The 20520-nt window shown below is 41.1% G+C and overlaps 1 protein-coding gene across 2 annotated transcripts in view; it reads left to right on the top strand.

The window, feature by feature from the left end:
- The window catches only part of LOC133418883 (receptor-type tyrosine-protein phosphatase epsilon-like), a 74030-nt gene that overhangs the window by 28852 nt on the left and 24658 nt on the right, over nt 1-20520 (top strand). For both annotated transcript variants that reach the window (XM_061707761.1, XM_061707760.1), the window contains exon 2: nt 10100-10384. The gene's annotated coding sequence lies outside the window, so the exon portion shown is untranslated. The remainder of the gene's footprint in view (nt 1-10099; nt 10385-20520) is intronic.

Here is a 20520-nt window from a genome sequence, read left to right as displayed (position 1 = left end):
TCTCAGTGTGTGGAGGTGTGTTTTTGTTGAGCACTTGAGTCTCTCCATCATGAATATTTACCACAGGGCTCAGTGCAGTTCAGATGTTGCAGGGAATCCTCATCTGGGGAGCTTGTTTAATCCTACCATCGCTCTGTCTGAGCAGCTCCCAGGCGGATGGGAGCGTAAGCTTCGGGTTAGGATGTGAGAGCAGGAAGTGAAGGGAAACACCGCCGCTGAGGGCGGGGGGGGGGGTTTATTGGGTTTCTGAATGGAGAACGCTTCTAATGAACTGAGGATTTTTTTTATGGCTTGCGATGAGCTGTAAGTCGTCTCGGGGTCTGATCCTCTTTTGTTGGTAAACCAGAATATTGTATAATCCAATACATGCTGTAGGATGTGTGGGAGGATGGTGTCTGATACACGGTGATGGCCTTTCTCACATAGTCATCACATTCACACGTTGTCAGACACTTTTCTATAGGTCACAAAATGATCTATTATATTTTTGTAGTACATTTATGTTTACAACCACAGGCTGCAACAGGAAAGGGTTAAAAGGGGAGTTAAAATACATTTAAATACAGTAAATGACAAAGGACTGCATGCAAATAACAGAGAACAGAGAATGTCACTATGCCAGTATTTATTCATTAATAAATTAAGATTTTTAATCATTTGGAAGCAGGGTGGTAGTTTTATGGGTGTTTGGTCACAATCCAAAAGTACAGAACAGAATTTTAAGTTAAGTATGGCTCTGGATGGGAAATTAATCTTATATTTCAACCAAATTTTAGGTTGTAGCACAAGCATATTAGTTTAAAAGAATTGATTAAAACAGGACAATAACCGTTGCACAGTAGTGTTTTAACAAGTCAATTTTCAATTATTTCTGCATTTCTTTATAGTTCAACTTAAGACTTTGTTTTGCTTTTATCTCATCAAAGAGATTTTAAGAGACCCAAAGGTACTTTGGAAGTTTTGGCTCATAGGTTCTCCCTGCAGGTGTGGAGGTTAACCTGCTTTTATGACGCTGGCTTGGCTACTCTTGTTTTCTCCTCTGACATTGCTTTCTGGAGTCCATGGGTTTCCCCGGGCACGATGTCCTATGAGATAGTTTCATCATTATTGATGTGTAGGGGTGTAACAATATATCGTGCCACGAAATTTGGCGATACAAAAACGTCACGAAACGTGTCGTGGAGGTGACAAACTGTATCCTGATATTGGGTTATTAATATTAATCTATTGTGTTGACTAGTAACGCACATCCGACCACGCCTCGACCCGCGGACCAAAATCTTACTCCGCTCAGAAGAAACTAGTCCCGTCTTGTGGTCCCGTTTTGAGCTCTGAACCTTTACTTATGTAAGGCTGGTGTAGAGTTAAGCCTTACCTTATTATATTAAACCTTTTTAGTAGGACTTCTTCCGAGTTCGAGTGTACTTTAATGTCCGCTCAACAGTGTAGGATTTTAGAACATCAACACAGCATCTAGTGCCGTACTGTGGCGTATCACTCCGCCCAATCTAAAACAGACTAATCACTACAGATAAACTGACTAGTGTCATTATAGTCCCTGATTTACATCAGAATATAAAGAATATATTTATAAAATAATGAACCCTGAATTACCAAAATAACCTTCTTAACAAAAATAAATCTCCTCTTACACTTATAAGGTGAGCATGAATCAATCTTTTTTATAATGTAAAATTGTATGTATTTATTTACTTTTATTTATTTATTTAATTTTAGTTGTTACATTTCTGGAAAAGAAAAAAGTCAAATCATACATGAGAGAAACTATTCAGTTTGTGGCAAAATATTTGTACTTGTATGAAACTGAAGATGCATAATGCAAACCTGACATTTACTTTTAGTTCAGTTTGTGGAAAATGGTTGGCCTGGCTTTCTCTTTAAAACTTAAACAGTTATAAAGCATTACAAACTGTAACAATAGGGAAAACGCACAGTATTGTTTTGTATTGATGTGTGACATAGTGTTGAAAATTGATATGCAGTTTTCACAGGAAACAGCTGGGAGTTTAAAGTTACTTTGGGTCAGTAGGGCTGCAAGACCGTGAGAGGTAGATGACACCTCATAAAGGTAATTTACCATTCCTTCAAAATTAAATTAAAACGGATATTTTAACATGAAAAATATCTCTTTTGCAATAGTGAGGTTATTTAAGTCTTACTATGGATGTCATGATTATGAATCCTATAGCATTGCACCAACTGAAAGGAGCTGTTGTATTTAGCAGCAGATGCTTCTTATTCTCTTTACACATTAGAGGGTTCTTTCATTACTATTGCAGCTGAGTATTTCACAACTACATACACTAGCTACCTATGTTTTGACCCATGCAAATACGTTGAGTTCCTGCAAACTCCACACACAGAAAGACTCCTGTCGGGTCTTGAATCAGCCTTCATGCTGTGAGGCAGCATCACCATGCCAGGAGTATTAAATCAATGGTGTCATTTATCTACCCGCTACATGAACAACATTATTGATATACTCCATCAATCTTCAGTCTGTCAGTGTCATACTCTGCTTCGGCCCTTTAGGACATTACCACATGTAATACTCTCATACTGTCATCTTAAAGATTTGTTTGTAACACAGATTGCCAAGTCTGGAAGAACTTCTATATGATATTATCACGTTGTCGTCCTGCTTGATTTGGCTAAGAACTACCGGTTGGTGCTCAGCAGACCGGGAAGCCAAAATACACTCGTCTGTTTGGAAGTCAGACAAACATATGATGAGTTTTTGCTACCTTCCCATAGTCACAAAAATATGTGGATGGCTCTTCAGCCACACATATCCACTGACATCTGATCACAGCATGGTCAAGTCTACGCACGCACGCACGCACGCACGCACGCACGCACGCACGCACGCACGCACGCACGCACGCACGCACGCACGCACGCACGCACGCACGCACGCACACACACACACACACACACATTTGTTTCTCTCCGGACCATTTATGATAATTTCTGCAGCTGCAGTTTTCTATGAGGTTCTGATTTTTGTCCCTTTCAGGTTTGGCTGTAAACACCATTCATCACACTACACCTCGCTGCTTCTCTCCCTTTCACATACCTCTAACACTGATTTTAGAGAAGCAGGTGCTGGACTGCAGCTGCTTGATTCTGTTAAAACCCTCATTATTAAATACAGTCTTTTTATAATGCATTATTCTAATACAATTCAGAATATATTAATTTCTAGTCTGGTTCAGCATTTAGGATATGCCCATGAGCTGGTATTTTCTCTTTGACCGGTGCATTTTTAATAAGTTATTTTTGTCTTATTAGAGTTTGCAGATAAGTGTGAACCAGCTAGTTTTATTCAGCCCCTCAAAGTCGGAAGACCGTGAGTTGTACACTTTGGGTTGGGAAGGACCTCGTGCCTCTGTTGGAGGAGTTCAGGGATCTTGGGGTCTTGTTCATGAGTCGGGGTAGAGCGGAGCAGGAGGCTGACAGGTGGACCAGGGCTGTGTCCACAGAAATGCAGAAACAGCCCTGTGTTTTTAACACTTAGCTGTGGACATGATGAGCTGTAGCTAGTGAGCAAAATGATGACGTTGTGAATACGAGCTGCTGAAATGAGCTTTATTGAAGGGTATCTGAGCTAAATATAGTGATAGGCTAGCAGATTCACTGTTCCTTCGCACTGGAAGAAGTCAGATGAAGTGGTTTGGGCTGTCCCAGGCTGTCCTGGGTGTGAGGGGTCTGCAGAGATGTTACTTGCCCGTTTCCTGCTCCTGGACCGGTACAGGTCCTGGATAGATGGGAGGTTAGTCCCAATTATCCTCTCTGCAGACCTAATTGTCCGTTGCAGTCTGTGCCTGTCTAGTTCGGTGGCCGATCCGAACCAGACAGTGATGGATGTGCAGAGAACAGACTGGATGATGGCAGAGTAAAAGGTGATCAACAGCTGCTGTGGCAGGTTGAACTTCCTGAGCTGATGCAGGAAGTACAACTTCTGCTGAGCCTTCTTCCGGACAGAGTTGTCCGCCAGATAGTCCAGAGTAGGCCTGGGCGATAAACCAAAAATTTACCGTTACCGACATTCACTGCGATGACTGACGTCAATTTTCCCATGTCGGTTAATTCTGTGTTTTGATAAAAAAAGAAAATAAACGTCTTTTTGTCTGTTTCGACTGTGTGTTGATAGGGTAGTTTAATTCCCCTTTAAAGGAGCTTGAGGCTCCTTTTAAGAAATGAGACTCTCTAGCGCCACCCTTCACCACGACGGCCGTCGGGGGTACTGCAGCCAACAGTGAAGCCGGCACGGGAGAACGGGGAGAACGCACATGCAGCGTCATTTGACGTCACATCCGCAGCCCAGCGCGGGAAATTCGGGACCAAATTGCAGCACATTTTGCAGCACACAGCCTGTTCAAGGCAACGGAGAGATACACTAGAGGGCTCATTCTTTTTGGTTTGGAACGCTTCATCTGACATTATTACTAGAAAACTTAAAACGTATACAAATTTTTTTCAAAAATCCTGCCTCAATCCTGCCTCATGCTCCTTTAAGACGATGTACAGCGTGTCTGTAATCACATGACTCCACCCATCCAGTCTGAACGAGAAGGGAAACCCAAGAGAATGGCTGATGGTTCTAACGAAGAAGCGGCTGACATAACAGACTCATGTATTTCAACAAGTTCACACACTCTAACGCCACACATGCCATTTCTCATGCTGAGAAATTAACCTCACAGCACAGTAACTCCAACAGCCCATCTTACAAACGAGTCATGGCACGCTACTGTGCGCTGAGATCTCAACTCAGAGCAGCTGTCTGGAGTTACCGACCAATCATCCAATCTGAAAATTGATTTTTTTTGTTGCCGGCTAAGGGTTATCGTGCATTTATCGTTATCGAGGTAAAACTGCCTAATTTATCGTGATATTGATTTGAGGTCATATCGCCCAGCCCTAGTCCAGAGGACATGTTTCAGATATGTACCTTCAGTGAGAGGCTTCCCAGGACCCGCTGGAGAGATTACGTCTCTGGTTTGCAGGAGTCTCGACCCCCCACACCCCTCACAGTTCAAATAAAAGAGGTGCAACAGGACAGGATGGTCAAGGTCTTACCCCCTCATCACAAAGTGGTCCCAGATGAGCAGTGGAAAATGGAAAATTGTCTTGTTATCCCTTTAAAAAAGAGAAAAAGTAAGTCTTGTTTAAATTAAGTCCTCCGAAGCATTTTGCAATAGTTTTTTTTTTTTTCTCAAATTGATTTTCCCTGGTAATTGTTTGATGCTTGAGATCTTTTTGTGTAATTTTGTTTGTCTGTCCTGTTAGTCACCCCCATAGCCACTGGGATGTAACTTGCGACCACTTTGGGAGGTCCTGAACTGTTGAAGGCTTTGTGTTTTTGGAATTGAAACAGTTTCAGGTCAGTGAGCATGTCTGTAAATGCTGTTCCACTGGACTGACGCTGGCGCTTGATAAGGCCTCAGAGGGTGAAGTAGCATCTCCTCTTCCTCCCTCTAAATCTGTGTGTGTGTGTGTAAGTGTGGTAGCAGTTGCCCTCAGAGCTTATCTCTATTAAATGGATTTGTGTTGGTATACTCGGAGATCTCCAGATGATGCTCTAATCTGTTTGACCACAGCCGAGGGATGCAGAGTGTCTAACAAGAGCAAGTTAGTCTTGCATGTGTCAGAACTTAGTGTCCACCCATCTGTCGAGCGGGTATTCATCGCTGTGCTGCATTAGAGCCATCCTCAGAGAAGTAACTGCTGTATCAGAGTTCAGATAAAGTTCGACATGGATAAACATCCATTTTTGCAGTGATAATTTCAAAAAGTTGTTACTAAAACACACATGAAGCATTTAGTCTCTCAGAGGGAAGATAATAGAAACAGTACCAGAGCTGCTTGTTTTATCTTTGTCCTGCTGTTTTATTTCATCCCGGTGTTTCTGCAGTTCTTGTTTTATTAGCCTCAAACACGCAGTCTTCTAACAGTAATAGAAGAGATTCATGGGCTCAGTACAACTTATAAATACCAGGCAATTGGTTTTATCTATATGTGTTTCCCCTCTGTCTCCTTCTACGTATGGACTCATACAATTCCAGGATGAATCTGAATAAGATTTCCTTTTACGTTCGTTTTCTGTATGTACTACTACTAGGAATGGGCGATATTTTACCGTTCACGATATACCGTCAAAAAAATTCCTCACGATAAGAATTTGTCATGTCGCGGTAAAAACGATAAATTCCCGTTGATGACGTTTTTGTGTAAAGATGATTTTTGGAAGGAAGGAAGGAAGGAAGGAAGGAAGGAAGGAAGGAAGGAAGGAAGGAAGGAAGGAAGGAAGGAAGGAAGGAAGGAAGGAAGGAAGGAAGGAAGGAAGGAAGGAAGGGAGAGAGAAAACAAGGAAAGAAGGAAGGAAGGGAGAAAAGAGGAAGGGAAGAAGGAAGGAGAGAGCAGGAGGAAAGAAGGAAGGAAGGAAGGAAGGAAGGAAGGAAGGAAGGAAGGAAGGAAGGAAGGAAGGAAGGAAGGAAGGAAGGAAGGAAGGAAGGAAGGAAGGAAGGAAGGAAGGAAGGAAGGAAGGAAGGAAGGAAGGAAGGAAGGGAGAAAACAAGGAAAGGAGGAAGGAAGGGAGAAAAGAGGAAGGGAAGAAGGAAGGAAAGAGCAGGAGGAAAGGAGGAAGGAAGGGAAAAAAGAAGGAAAGAAAGAAAGAAAGAAAGAAAGAAAGAAAGAAAGAAAGAAAGAAAGAAAGAAAGAAAGAAAGAAAGAAAGAAAGAAAGAAAGAAAGAAAGAAAGAAAGATAAATTCCCGTTGATGACAAACATGGCGGATCTGAGAGCGAGATAGATTTATAGTTAAAAAGGTGGAGTTGAATGGGTAAATGCCAGAAATAATCGTGATAAATTTTTTAGTCCATACCGCCCATCCCTAACTTCTACTACTACTACTACTGTCATTTAGCTCACGCTTTTATCCAAATCGACTTACATCTGTGAGATCAACATTAGCACGAAATCACATAGGAATAGGTATGTAAACTAATGCATGTGACTTACACAACTTACTTCATTTAAAAAAGGAATAATTCATTATTTTCTGTTCAAATGGGCGTATAGTTGAATATCTGTTAAAACAAAAAAACAAAAAACAAACAGCAACTCAGTATCTGATGCGTTTCCGAGGGCTGACCGGTTCAGAGCAGAGTTATCCCGTGTCACACAGATTTGCAAACATCAGTGAAACGTCACTCATGTAACTCGTCAGTTCCTCAGTAACAAAGACGCTGAAGCACAGGGTTTGTGAAGCCTGTGTGTGTGTTTACGAAGTGCTCTTTGACTGATGTTTTACACGCTTGTTGAGTTTTATATTACTTACTTTCATGTGGTTCGGTCTTTTACCAACCTGGGCCGGGCCCGTTCCTGGGGGAGGGTCTGCTGTGTGATAGTGGGACCTGACTTTGCTTTGGACTGGCAGCCGTGAACAGAATTGTAAGGATATGGTTGAAAGGCAGAGTTATGCTAGGGCCCCTAGAGCTCGGGAATATCTCGGTGGAGATTCATATTAGTCCTCAAAGAGGCAGCTGCATTTCTCTTTCCTGACGTTTCCTCTTTTCATCCAAAAGACTTTTTCAGTTCAATCGGACGAGTTCAGAGTTTCAGTGACCTTAGAGAAGACTTCGGGAAATTGTTTTAGCTTGTGAAATAAGAGCTTGACATGTCTCCTTTCTGTAAAGGTGGTTGTCTTTTCATCATGATATTGCACATTTTGTGAACATTCAGCAGCCCCAACAGTTTAAGGAAATCATTGTCCATGTCAGCAAGAAGCAAATGATTATTCAGCTAATGGTTGCTGCCTGCAAGCCCTTTAAAGCGGGTGCTTTTTCAGAGAACTGTAAGAATATTGTCTTTGTTTCGTGGCCTTTCACACTCAGACTGATATTTACAGTCATTACAGAACAAAACGAATGCTATATGAATCTTGTAGAAGATGTAGTTAAATACAGAGTGGGAGACAGTGTGGCGGTGATGAAGGGACGCCCTGAGAGGTGCACGCTGTTAACATGAGCTGCCTTGTTTACTGTAGCCCATACTGATAACGATGCTCTTGCTTCTTTAATAAATGCAGAAATCAACATTATTATTGCGGTGCATCATATATTATTTTTCTACAAACAAATGCAGTGTTTGTAAGAACTTTTTCCCTCACCTCCCACAGCAATTTATTTTTAACTTTTATTAATATTAATCATATAGATTGATTCCTTTTTTTCCATACAGAACACCTTCACAATGGATTCTGCATTAAGCAGCTTTCATGTGCTTCAGTCTTTTCCCTTGATGTTGTTAGGCGTGACATTCTGCATCTGATTGCATTAAAGAAAGGTTCTTCTATTATTCAATAGTTCGCTTGATCTGATTCCTCCCCTGTCAGGCCTCGTTCTTTATTTATGAGCTTTGTAGATGTGTCTGATTTCAAGAAGTCTCACACAGTGATTTCCAGGAAATTAGGTATAAATATAAACCTATATGATGTGGAAAGAACAACATGGTCCACATTTCTTGATATGGTTGAATATTCCACTTGATCCTTTATTCAGAGCTTATACTATTTAGCTTCTGGTATTATTTGACCAAGTTCAGCATCTCATTTAACCATTCAGACCTGAGGCTAGGAACGGAGAACTGCAACACCTCTATGTTGCGTCAGGACTACATGGGTTAACAGGATGTCATGAACCAAATGCCGACTGACTGTTTTCTCAGAGTCCCCCTGTGGGGGGGTGGGGAGATGGGTGGGGGTGGACATGTATCCATTAGCTCGTCAATGCATCCTTGAAAATAATAAACAGGCGAGAGGGAGATAATCCCAACCCTCCCACCTCCTCTTCTCCTCCTTCCATGCGCCTTCCTTTAGTCGCCATAGCAACCACTACCCATGCTACCCATTGCTGTCAAGTGAAAAACCTTGTAAATTTGAAAATAGCAAATTTTCAGTCAAAAAGAAGCATTTTCATCTGAGAAACCCCTGTGGGGGGGGAGGGGTCAGCCCAATATATTTTGATTGTTGTACGGCAACCTTGAGTGCTATGAAAGGCGCCTAACAAATACAATGTATTATTATTATTATTATTATTATTATTATTATTATTATTATTATTATTATTATTATTATTATTATTATTATTATTATTATTGTTATTGTTATTATATTATTATTATTATTATTATTATTGTTATTATTATTATTATTAATATTATTGTTATTATTATTATTATTATTGTTATTATATTATTATTATTATTGTTACTATTATTATTATTGTTATTATTATTATTATTAATATTATCATTATTATTATTATTGTTATTATTATTATTATTATTATTATTATTATTATTAGTGCAGAATCCTACGGTTGGAGATGAAGCTGTAAAGTTTCCGCACAAAAACACTGCTCTCAGATTTATTGGCCGCTTAGCGTTCCCAGGTAGATAAATTGCCTTCCTTGTCCCTATTCCCTCAAAGACACAAACACCCTCCTCTCCATGGCTTCTGGTCTCCCAAGGGTAAGGGAATGTTGGGGGGGGGGTCATTCTACATGGTTACTACAATCTGTACCTCAGCCAACACAGTTTGTACCAGTGTTTCCTCACGAAAACAAACTTTTCTGAAACATTTCTTTCACAGATACTTTAGAATATGAACAGCGAGTTCCTGACTTGGAGAACTATTTTGCATTTTAAGTCCTCCATAAAGCACCACCCCCAACAAAGTCATTTCAGCTCCATTTTTAGACTTTAGCCTTCTTTTCTGCACTCTCTTTGACACCATGGATTTTTTCACATGAAGGGTACCCCACACTGGGTGCAGTTATGCAATGCATACATGACATATAGGTTAAGAAAGAAAACTTTGCAGCTTCTTCCTTTGAGGAAGCTGCCCAGTTACATTTAACTGTGCATTGTTCTGCTTTCTATGTTACTGTTCCTCCTCAAGACAGGAACTGCATCACACCTTGCTTCATCCTGCAGCGTCTCTTCTTTATCTGTCTTGCTTTGTCATGTTAATTGTCTAACATGGGCTCCGTCCTTCTCACTCTCTCCCGATCTAGAGGACGCCAGCATCCCTTCAAGGCTTCCACTGCTGCTCTTCAGGAATTTAAAGCGGCTGCCACTTGATTAACTGCCGGCTGTGACGCACGGGGACCCACTCCTGGATCCAGGGATTGTCTGTCCTCACTGGGCTGTGAGGCACAGCTCGGTTCACCACATCCAGCTCCTGTACAACTTCTCACTGAAGACGGCGACGACAATGTGACTACTGGGCTCTGCCAGAACCATGTGACCCGCTAGTATGGATGTGAGAATCGCCACACACTGAATTAACTCTCAACCAGGTAATTTCTTGTGCTTCAAGGTCTACAAACCAAAAATGATATACATCAGTACCCTCTTTGGATGCTTCTCATAGAGTTTTTGCTCCACATCAACCCCTTAAGATCTTTGTGAGACGATTTTACTGCTATACACTGTCATAGGTTGTTGAGTTGAAGACACATTGGCGGCTGTTTAGATGCTTCCTCTTTTTGAATATTCAGGGATTCACACCGCCATCTCTGCTGGCTCGTAGAAAGAAACAGGAAGTAAGACAATGATGTGAAACAGAGGCACATTATAATTCAATTCTGCGCATTGAAGCCACCTGCAAGGTAAAAGAAACAATAATGCTCTTTGGCCTTTGCAAGAATTGGAAAATCATGTTGTTGTTTATTTGCATATTGATAGAACAGTGAGAGCCGATCACAAGCTGTCACTCGAGACGCATGTTAATGCCAGGTATGAACAGGTGCACTTCAAGCCGTCCACTTGTGATCAGATCACTCAAGATGGCTGTTAATAGATATAAACAGAACCTTTTTGTCTTTTTTTGCATGGCAGGGTTGTAATTTCAACTCGAACATTATACATAATGATGGTTAATTTAGCAGCTATCATCGCAGAAATACGAGCAACCCGAGAACCGCAAAACATCCCGTGAGGGGGCAGCACAGGGGGTTTTGCAGACCTGGGCATTGCTGAAGAGTTTAGCAATCACAGCTTTCAGGAAATCAAGGAGAGATTTAAAGGATATTTTACACTGAATGGGATTATATGCGTGTGGGAATAAAAAAGAAGAGTTTTTTGCAGTTGCAGAGTGGAGGTATGAAGACCTGGAAGACTGTGGTGAAGCCGAATCTCACCATGTACACATGGTCACCATCATGGTCCCTGAATGTCTTTAACTTGTCAGCTGACCAAATACGTAATGTCACCAGTGACGGGACTGTCGATCCGTGACATTTGAGATTTTTTTGACACACATCCAGTCAATTGAGATCTATCGTCTTCCAGCTGACTTCACTCACGATGCTGACCCTTTCGTCATCAGATCCCAGTCTTCCAGGTCTTCATACCTCTGCTCTGGTCCCGCAACAGAATCTACCAACTGCTGTTTTGTTTTCTCGCTTTAAAATGTCCTTTGTCTTTCTGATTTTTCTGAAAGCCGACTTGATTAGTAAACCGTTCGTCTCTTCAGTTCTTATGGGGAGACTGAAAATACCCAGGTGTGCAAACCCTGCCCCCACATGTGATGTTTTGCGGTTGTGAAGCTGCCCGTAATCCAATTCATATTTACAGCAAAATAATATTGGCCAACATGAGTTGAACCTTTGTAGGAAGAACCAGACAGAATGCACAAACATGCTTCTCTCCTCCTCTGTACACGGCTATGATCTCTCAGCAACATAAACACAGCTTTGACTGACGTGAACTTGGAGGCGTATGCATCACCGGGTGCTTGGACATCCAGAGCTGCAGACTTATAATCAGGAGGCTGCGTTTCAGTGTCTGTTTTATACAAGCTTGTTTGGTACGGTACGTCTGCCCACTGTATATAAATCTCATCATGTGCAATTTGAAAGATGAATTCAGACTGTTGACACTCCACTCTCAGCCAAGTAAATAACAAGTACTGAAACTTGGAACAAGTTGATTTAGTTAAAACTGTTCCAAAATAGTGCAGTAATTCAGTTTTTCACCTTAACAGAGAAAAGGAAAGAAACACATTTAATACTAAACCTGAGACTTGTGAATTGAGGATTTCCGCTCTTAAAAAGCATGCTTTGACATTTAAGAGGCCAGCATTTAAAAAGTCAAAAATATTACCAATTTCACCGTGATTGTAAAAATAAAAATAGAGAAAATGTTTCTTTTTTTGCATTCTGTTTCCACAGCATAATGCATCAAACATGCAGCAAGTACCCTTTACAGTGTTTTAAACGGCAGAACAGAATTTATGCGAGGTCCAAAGCATAAGTAGCTTTGGGACTGAGCTGGAAAGTAGAAGACATCTGTATATGGGATTGTATCAAAATGCCTTTCCCTGTCCGGCTTTGACTACATGTGTGCGTATCTTATCCAGCGCGCTTGTCAGGAGTGTGTGCCCGTCTTGCTTCCATTTCCCTTCTGGAGCAGAGCGGTGCAGGAAGGCAGGCTGGCTGGCTGGCTGCACAGGAAAGGAAACAGTCTCTATCAAACAGCAGATGGAGGACAGCATGTGCTTACACTGCAGAAACACACACATAAACACAGGCACGCGTGCACATAGTGCCGCTCCTACAGTAGCTTCACTGGGAGCATAACCTAGATCATTCACTGCAAATGCCAGATGTGGAGAATCTTCATTATTTTCTGATGTTTAGCTGATTCAGGGGGAAAAAAAGCACTTTGGCATTTAAAATGAACTTTTCAAATGTTTTGATGATAGAAAGGGCATTTTCCCTCCTTTCAAGTCCATTTCATGTTAAAAATGTCATTCCACATACTGTATTATACGATACATCTTCATGCATCAGAAGTTACCCATCACTATAAAACAGATCTAGGTGCACACTTATTTGCTCGCGTAGTTTTATTCTCACTTGTAGCAGTCTTGACAGGGTTTTATAAGGGCTGTTTAGTTTGCAAACTCAACTCACAAGTAGAGGCACCAGCCGCAGCCGCAGCGGAGTCTCCGGCCTGCAGGTCAAACATGCTCGTCCTCCTGAGATTCAGTAATAACCACCATGTTTAAACCCCCTGCCCCCTGCTCTGCCATGTGTGCATGTCCTTGATTTCTGATGGCCTCCATGCCTCCATGCCCATGTCAAAAGTGTTTAACAACAGAAAGGTCTTCCTCAGCATGCCGGCCTGTCTCGCAGAGCTTTTGTAGTGCAGCAGCATATGAAGCCTGGATGCTGTGCTTCCCTTTTCCAAGAGGGAAGCGAGCTCTCTGAAAGGCCTTCACGTTAGGCTGGTCATTTGCTCCGTGTGTGTGTGTGTGTGTGTGTGTGTGTGTGTATGTGTGTGTGTATGTGAGTGGGTGGCTTTTTTCTCATTCTTGCAACAAGCCTGCTTAGGAGGAAGGACAATGGGGCTCACTGTGGTGTCCAAGGCCCCGCTGAATGACTCATATTTTGTAGAATTCAGGCTGAGACAAAACAACAGCGTTACACAATGTTAATCAACAAAGTGCTGCTCATAATGTGTTCAGCAGGGGCTGTGATCTTTCACAAGAGGATTGGGAAAAGTGTTAGATTTAGCTTTACAGCCTGGGTTTGTTTAACACAATTCCTTCTGTTTTGCCCCGCTTTGATTCTCCTGGAAGGAAATGCTCCCGTTCATCACACCTCCTCTGAATTTGAGCCGTGCTACAAAAGAAGTTTTCTTTTTTATTTCTCAACTTGTTTGTCAAACCTGCTGTCGCCTGGAGTGTGATAAGGGAGCGTCGAGGGGGCTGTTATTCCTGAAGATAAATAACCGCTGCTGTGTCAGAGCAGTTTTGCTATGGCAACAGTAAAGCCTTGCTTTACTTGGAGACATTTCACGAATCAGAAGACGCAGTCATCCGACCCCTTTCAAAGGGGATGGTTTTATAGTCTGCATCTGCAGCCAGCAGACGTGTCTGCGGTGCAGCAGAGGCACGGTCCTCATCCTCGCTGCACGGCTCTTATCCCCCTCCGGTCCCTCATCTCTTCCTCTCCTCCTACTTCTTCTCTGTTTTTTTTTTTTTTCCTCCCTCAGAAGTGGCTTTTTGTTCTCCCGCAGCGGTGCTTATCACTTCTTTCTCCGTTTGCTGCCCTCCCCATCCTTCTCTCTGCTGATGAAAGGATATTTTGGGGATAGATCTCGCCTTCATTGTGCGGATCCCACAAGAGCGCGTATTCTTTGAGATCAGGTCTCTATTTAACCCCGGTCCTTGTGTTAGCGCTCATGTCGAATCACTCTCACGCCAACAGAAAAACTTGTGGATTTTTATGATTACAGGCGCTGACGTGACAGCCTTTTTATCATGACATGACTGAAGTGGCTTTGTTCGTCCCACAGAGTTTCTCAATTGCCTGTTTTGTCTGTGCTTGGTAATCATAATTATGAGTTGTAGATCTCTTTTTTGTTTTGTTTGATATGCTCTAAAATCACACTTTCAGACGGGATCTAATTTAGCTGTTTATTATTGTGCATATAATTGTATTTTCAGCTCTGTAAACAATTTTATTGAGCATTAAAGTTTTGCACAAATGATCTTAAAGTAAATTCATGGTCAGTTGAATGGATTATATTACCCATAATGCAACTAATGTGTTTATTGTTAAAGACTTGAACTGATGTCTTGGCTACAGGGAGGAAATTGCTCGGGCTTGCAGTCAGCGTGTAGTTTACGAGGGCTAATACAGTCTCAGCGGGACAAAATGCAACAGGACAACTAATAAGTGGAGTCTGGCTAAATGAATATCCTTAAAATGGCAATGTTACAGAGAGCTTAATGGGTCTGCTATGAAACAATAGAGCATTTTATGCATGCGTTAAATTAAAAGCCCGGTCTGAGATCATTTGTTTTCATCGTTGTTGGCAACATTTTTCTTTTGTTAGCTCAGCTTTCCTGCTTCAGGCTCCATGATCTTTCCCAATAAAATGGAGCATTTGTTGCTTGATTTGACTCTTCTTCCGCAAAAAAAGTCAGCTGATCACCTGCTGATTACTGGTTTGAAAGGAATGGAGGCTGAAAATAGTAAATAGGGTCAATTTGGAAGTTGTTGTTTTTTTTCCCCCTCACAACACTTTTAAAACCTGAGTATTTTAAAATGTGAGATATTTAATGAACATTTAAGACCTCAAACTTAATCATGAATTGCTTCTGACTGGAATCAGTTGGTGTTTCAGGTTGACCAACTTTGAGTGGGGATTGAGTGATCAGCAGAAATGAGATTTTCTCTTTCCATTCGCTGAATTCTGCACGCAACACTGGGAAATCCAGTTCCTTTCTTTTTAAAACAGTCAGCAAACACACAATAGCATTGTGACCATGGCATTCACACACTCTCCATTAAGTGTGTTTCCGTCAGTACGGAATACCCAAACATAGCAATTTTTACAACGTGTAATGTAGGTCTGCTTGATATTAAAAAAAAGACAAAAAAAAAACAACAGAATAATTTAATCAAAGCTGAAATCGCAATTATTTAAAATGATTATTTGAAACATTTTACACAATTAAAACAATGGTGAAATGTTCACAGTAAAACGAGTTGGAGACTGAAAAAAAACTTTCACACAAAAAAAGAAAACATTGTCGCCCAGCGTGACGTTGATATTACTTAAGTTTAAATAACTGTTTCACACAATAAAGGAGGGAATCATTCTCCTTTGTGGAAAATAATAGTTTATTCTCGGTTAAACGGGTTTCGTAAACGTTGAGAGCCAAATGTTAAAATCGCGGTTAAAATTCAATCATCTGCACAGCCCTGCTGCAAGGTAAGAATAAATGAATAAATGAAAAAAAGAGTTATTTCTGCTGCTCTGTAGTGTAATTACTTATCCACTGCTCTTCCAAATTGTAATTACTTTTCAAGGCCAATTCAAATCCCTAACTTTTAACGTCACCTCTTTTGCTGAAAATTTATGTTGCAGGTCTATGTTGCCATGGCAATTTATTTTATAGCTTAAAGGGAGCCAACTTTGTCTCCATGAAAACTGGCCTCAGGATCGGTTAACCTCTCCAGCTCACTGATCTCTGTGGAATACACCCTTCAGATAAACCGGTGCACAACAAGAGCTCCTTTAAAGAATCCCCTTTTGAAGTAAATCATGTCTTTGTCAGGGCCATGCAGAGCAGAGGCGGATGGTGTGTACCGACAAACAGTTCAAGCACCCTGTAATTTCTGTGCAAATAAAACAAACGCGATACAGTTTGAAGTCTAGTAAGGCTAGCCTTGAAAGAGTCGGCTAAGTTAAACACCTCACCGCTGTAGTCATAACCAGCAACAGAAAACTGGGGGAACAAAAGCCTAATTTTCAAAAAGCTTTGGTATTTATAAAACCTAGAAGTTAACTGGAACCATTGAATGAATGCAAATCTCGTATATGATCCAACGTTAAACAAGTGGTTGCCTTGTAGACATTAATTGAGGAATAAATGTGACCATGTTGAATAACGTTAGGAGTTCCATACAGTACTTTCCCTCTTTTGCCATTTTCTTCTCGCTAATACCTGTTGGTAGAAATGTAGAGGTAATCACAGAGTGCTCGGCAGTAATGAGAGGTGTTAAAATGCTGAATTTGTCATTTTGAGCACAGCTGCCACGCACAGCGCCTGCTATCGATAGCTCTGAATCTAGCCCATAATTGTCCTGCCTTCGAATAATTGAACAAATGGATGAGGTAAATCCCTGTTGTGTCGGGGGAAGGAAAAAGATGGATGCTGACACATTCGGCGCTATCGGGTTGGGAGGTGTGAGCACGCTGTAAAAAAGAGACGACACATGTGCACACGCATGCACACGTCCTGAAATACAATGTAGTTGTTGTTGAGGGTTGCTTTGCATGGCAATTATTCTCAGATTTGTGACAGAAATGTATTTACATAGTGTGTTCATGCTTAATCTGGGGATCAGAAATCATTAAAAGCTCTTCTTAACCGGGACCATTGCTTTGTGTGCATGGTACGCGGTATACATACGTGCATGCATGCACTTTTTCAAGCACAAACGACATTAGACTATAAAAGAGCAGGCGGAGGCCCAGCTCTGATTGTGCCTGTGCAGACTGGACTTGTCCTTTACATGCTTCGCCAGTGTGGCCTGCCATAAACACTTAGGAAAGAGATTAAGTTACATAATGAGATTGCCTTTTTTTTCTTTTTTTTTTTTACGGTGTTACTTTTAACTAATATACGGCAGATAAACCCTCTCCCTTTTTCAGTGAGGGCTGCTCTATTGGCAGCATCTTGAGGATCAGACGTAATAACCACCATATTTGTGTCGACAGGATGTTATGGTATAAGCTTGGAAAAAAAAGCTAGATCACCCCTCCTATAGGTCATCGATGGCTTTCTCTTTTACTCCTCTGCACCTATGCTTAACATCAGCATCTAGTATAAGCAAGCTCGCACGCTCGCGTGCATATTCCCTTACAGAAACCCTAGATCTCTGTGGAAGATGCTATATTTGTTCACATGGAGGTGGAGGGCTGACACTGCAGAGAGGTAGTAGCAGGTCCCCAAGGTCATTACTGTTGACACAGTGTCTGGGCGCCTTGGGAATGAGGCAAGAATTGATTAATGACGATGCTTGGAGAACAGGAGGAGAGGAAGCGGTGCCGGCGAGAGAGCAATGCTGCAGATGTTTACTGTATATTGGCGCTACAGATAGTGTAAAATAATGCAGAGAGTGAGCCATTTCTTCTGCGGATAGAGTGCCAATAATCTAACCTGGATCTCTGGTGGTATTCATAGTCCTAAGGCAGACATAACTCTTTTTTTAAAGTCCTCTCCTGAACTTGGTGGGTGTTTAAAAATCGATTCTGTGCTGTCTGAAAACTATGTTAAACGGCACCAGCTTTGGCCAAAGCCCATTACTTATAAAGAGCAATCAATTAACCCCCTATTGCCCAAATATATTTACAACTTTTTTTTAAACCTAATTATTTATGTTTTTGATTTCAAAGAGATGGTAAATTCAACTACATGAAGACTGGAAGCAGTTACATTTTTGTAACAAAATCTTTGAGACAGAAATAATTCAGCAACTCTAGAGATTATTTTATTGGGGGGGTCTGTCGTTGTTTACTAGCCCATCAAAAACCAGTTCAGTGTTTCCCAGACTGTATTATAAACCTATCAGACACACAGCAGAAGCTGCTCATTTAGTGCTAGGGTGTCTATCTGAACTATCTGAAGCAATCCAAAATGCTAAAATGGGCACAGCTCATGACGCAGGAGCAGAATGTGTATTGTGCTGTTAATGTATATTGAGGTGATTTGACTAATGACATCGGCACTGTGCAACATATCATTAAAACAGAGGAGCATCACAATCCATGAGAGCACTTTTTTAAGAAGACAGAAAATTTGGGGAAAAGGCAGGAAACGGAATTGAGGATGAAATCAAGGAACTGTGAGCCGCTTGAGCTGAGGATGGACGTTCGTGGCAGATTAGTGACATTATATGGGATGCATTCATCTCGAATGAAATTGATTAAATGCTCCATGAAAGAGGTGTCAGAGGGAGACGGAAAGTGATTGATAATTTGAAATCAGTTTGAAAATAATTTCTTGAAGTCAGTTATGGTCACTGCTGAAGTATCAGTGACTGAGAGAGCTGGACATAATTGGTATGTGCAATTTCATGTGGGGCCACAGTCAGTGGACAAGTCCTCCATATCTTGTTAGCAGTTTGGATTTCTAATCATGAAGAGAAGCAGCCAGCCCGCTGGGAGGAAGAGTCTAGAGGTTCTGAATTATTCTGTGGTAAATGAGTCTGAATGTTGGCCAGTGTTATTTTTATGGTATTTAAAGGTCTGTCTGATTAAACTCATTTTCTCTCTCCTGCACACTGTTAATAAACAGGATTTATATCTGAAATTACTGTTGTTATTATTAAGTTAACTTGTTTTGGATGCATTCAGAGTTTTATCTCAACTGGGTCTCTCTTTTTGAAGCTGAGGCAGAAGTACATGAATGTGCACTTCCTCCAATAACCACTAGGGGCTGGCTCTGAATGTCAGTCAATTTTCTCGTGTTAAAAAGTTCAACATACTTATACTTTTACTTTCTAGTAAACAAATGTATAGGTTGGAAGAAAAAAGCAAATTTTCACACGAGTGATGATTGTATAGGTGGGGTAGGGGTTGGGGGTTGGAGGAGGCTTCAGGTACAGGTAGAGGAGCTCAAATGGTGCTTCAGATGTTTCAGGTTTTGTTTTGGCAGCAACATCCGAAACAAAGGTGAAGAATGGATTTGATCAGAATGAACGTTTATCAGAACGTCAATTAGCATCAAAGGTTAGCATGAGCACAATTGTTTAGCTGTTTTGCAGGTTCTTGCTCATTCTGTGCATTTGGCCCTTTTTCTTTGGAGTCAGGAGTCATCTCCTGCTAACATTACTACAACTGGAGCTGTCGTGAAGCCACATACACTTCATACACAGGTGACATCTTAGAAAGTTTTTCCCAGTCCTCCTTTTACAGTCTACAAGCTTATTTCATGCACTCGCTCTCCTTCGACAAAAATCGTGGATCTGCAGCAACCATCAGCTAAAACAAATGGCTGAAATGATGTAAAGTCTGCGCTGTTTTTAGGCTATATATCGATTTTAGTCTAAGTAATTTATTTTATTGAAAGTGGACGAGTTCAGTATCTCACAGGTGTGATGTTGGTGGTCTCCTTACTGTCCATGTCACCATGGGAACAGCCTGGGACAAAAGTGGGTATACTAGTCTGAACAAATCTACAGTGTAATTGAAACCTGCAAAAGGATTCACATTTAATGTACAGGCTACTCCAGATGGAGGAAAAAAATGACTTCTGTAGTTTAGTTGATCGAAACCTTCAGATCCTAATTTATGGATGCTCTCTTTAAAGCAGAATCAGCAGGACTGGTCAGATTAGTTTAGAAAGGCCAAGAATCACCTTGTCCAGCTGGGTTACATTGCATGAGAAGCAGTTGAACATCTGTGTGAACAGATGGACACCCCGACATCATCTCCTCAGCCGAGACCATAAAAGTAGTGCACTGTCCTTTAAATAACTAACCCAAGCCAGGTTTGTACATTGTAGCACCCCTGAGGCTGAGAGGACTGATACTGAGAGAAGTGCTATGAGGCTGACCTACTCGAATAGAGACGTTTAACTCGATGAAATTTGCCTTTGATCAAAGTTTTAACTCTGTCCTGTTAAAGATAGATAGACTAATCAAAGTGGGATACATTCCAAAATCACTCGATCCCACCTAGTTTGTAAATATTTGTAGTTTTGAAGTTTCTAAAATCCTTAACTACTGTATACCGGAGACAAAACGTGCATGCTCTATGCAACAATCACACTGCCTTTAAGAATGTTCACTCCATTGTTCTAGAGCTGTGTTCAAATTTATTCTGAAATTCTGAATTTTTTTGATGGAAAAAAAAATGAAAGTGTTTTTTTTTTTTTTTATGATTCAGGACACATTAGTTTTAAAAGGAA

This window comes from Cololabis saira, chromosome 19, assembly GCF_033807715.1.
Source record: "Cololabis saira isolate AMF1-May2022 chromosome 19, fColSai1.1, whole genome shotgun sequence".
NCBI classification, from domain to species: Eukaryota; Metazoa; Chordata; class Actinopteri; order Beloniformes; family Belonidae; genus Cololabis; species Cololabis saira.
This window is presented reverse-complemented; position numbering and strand designations above follow the sequence as displayed.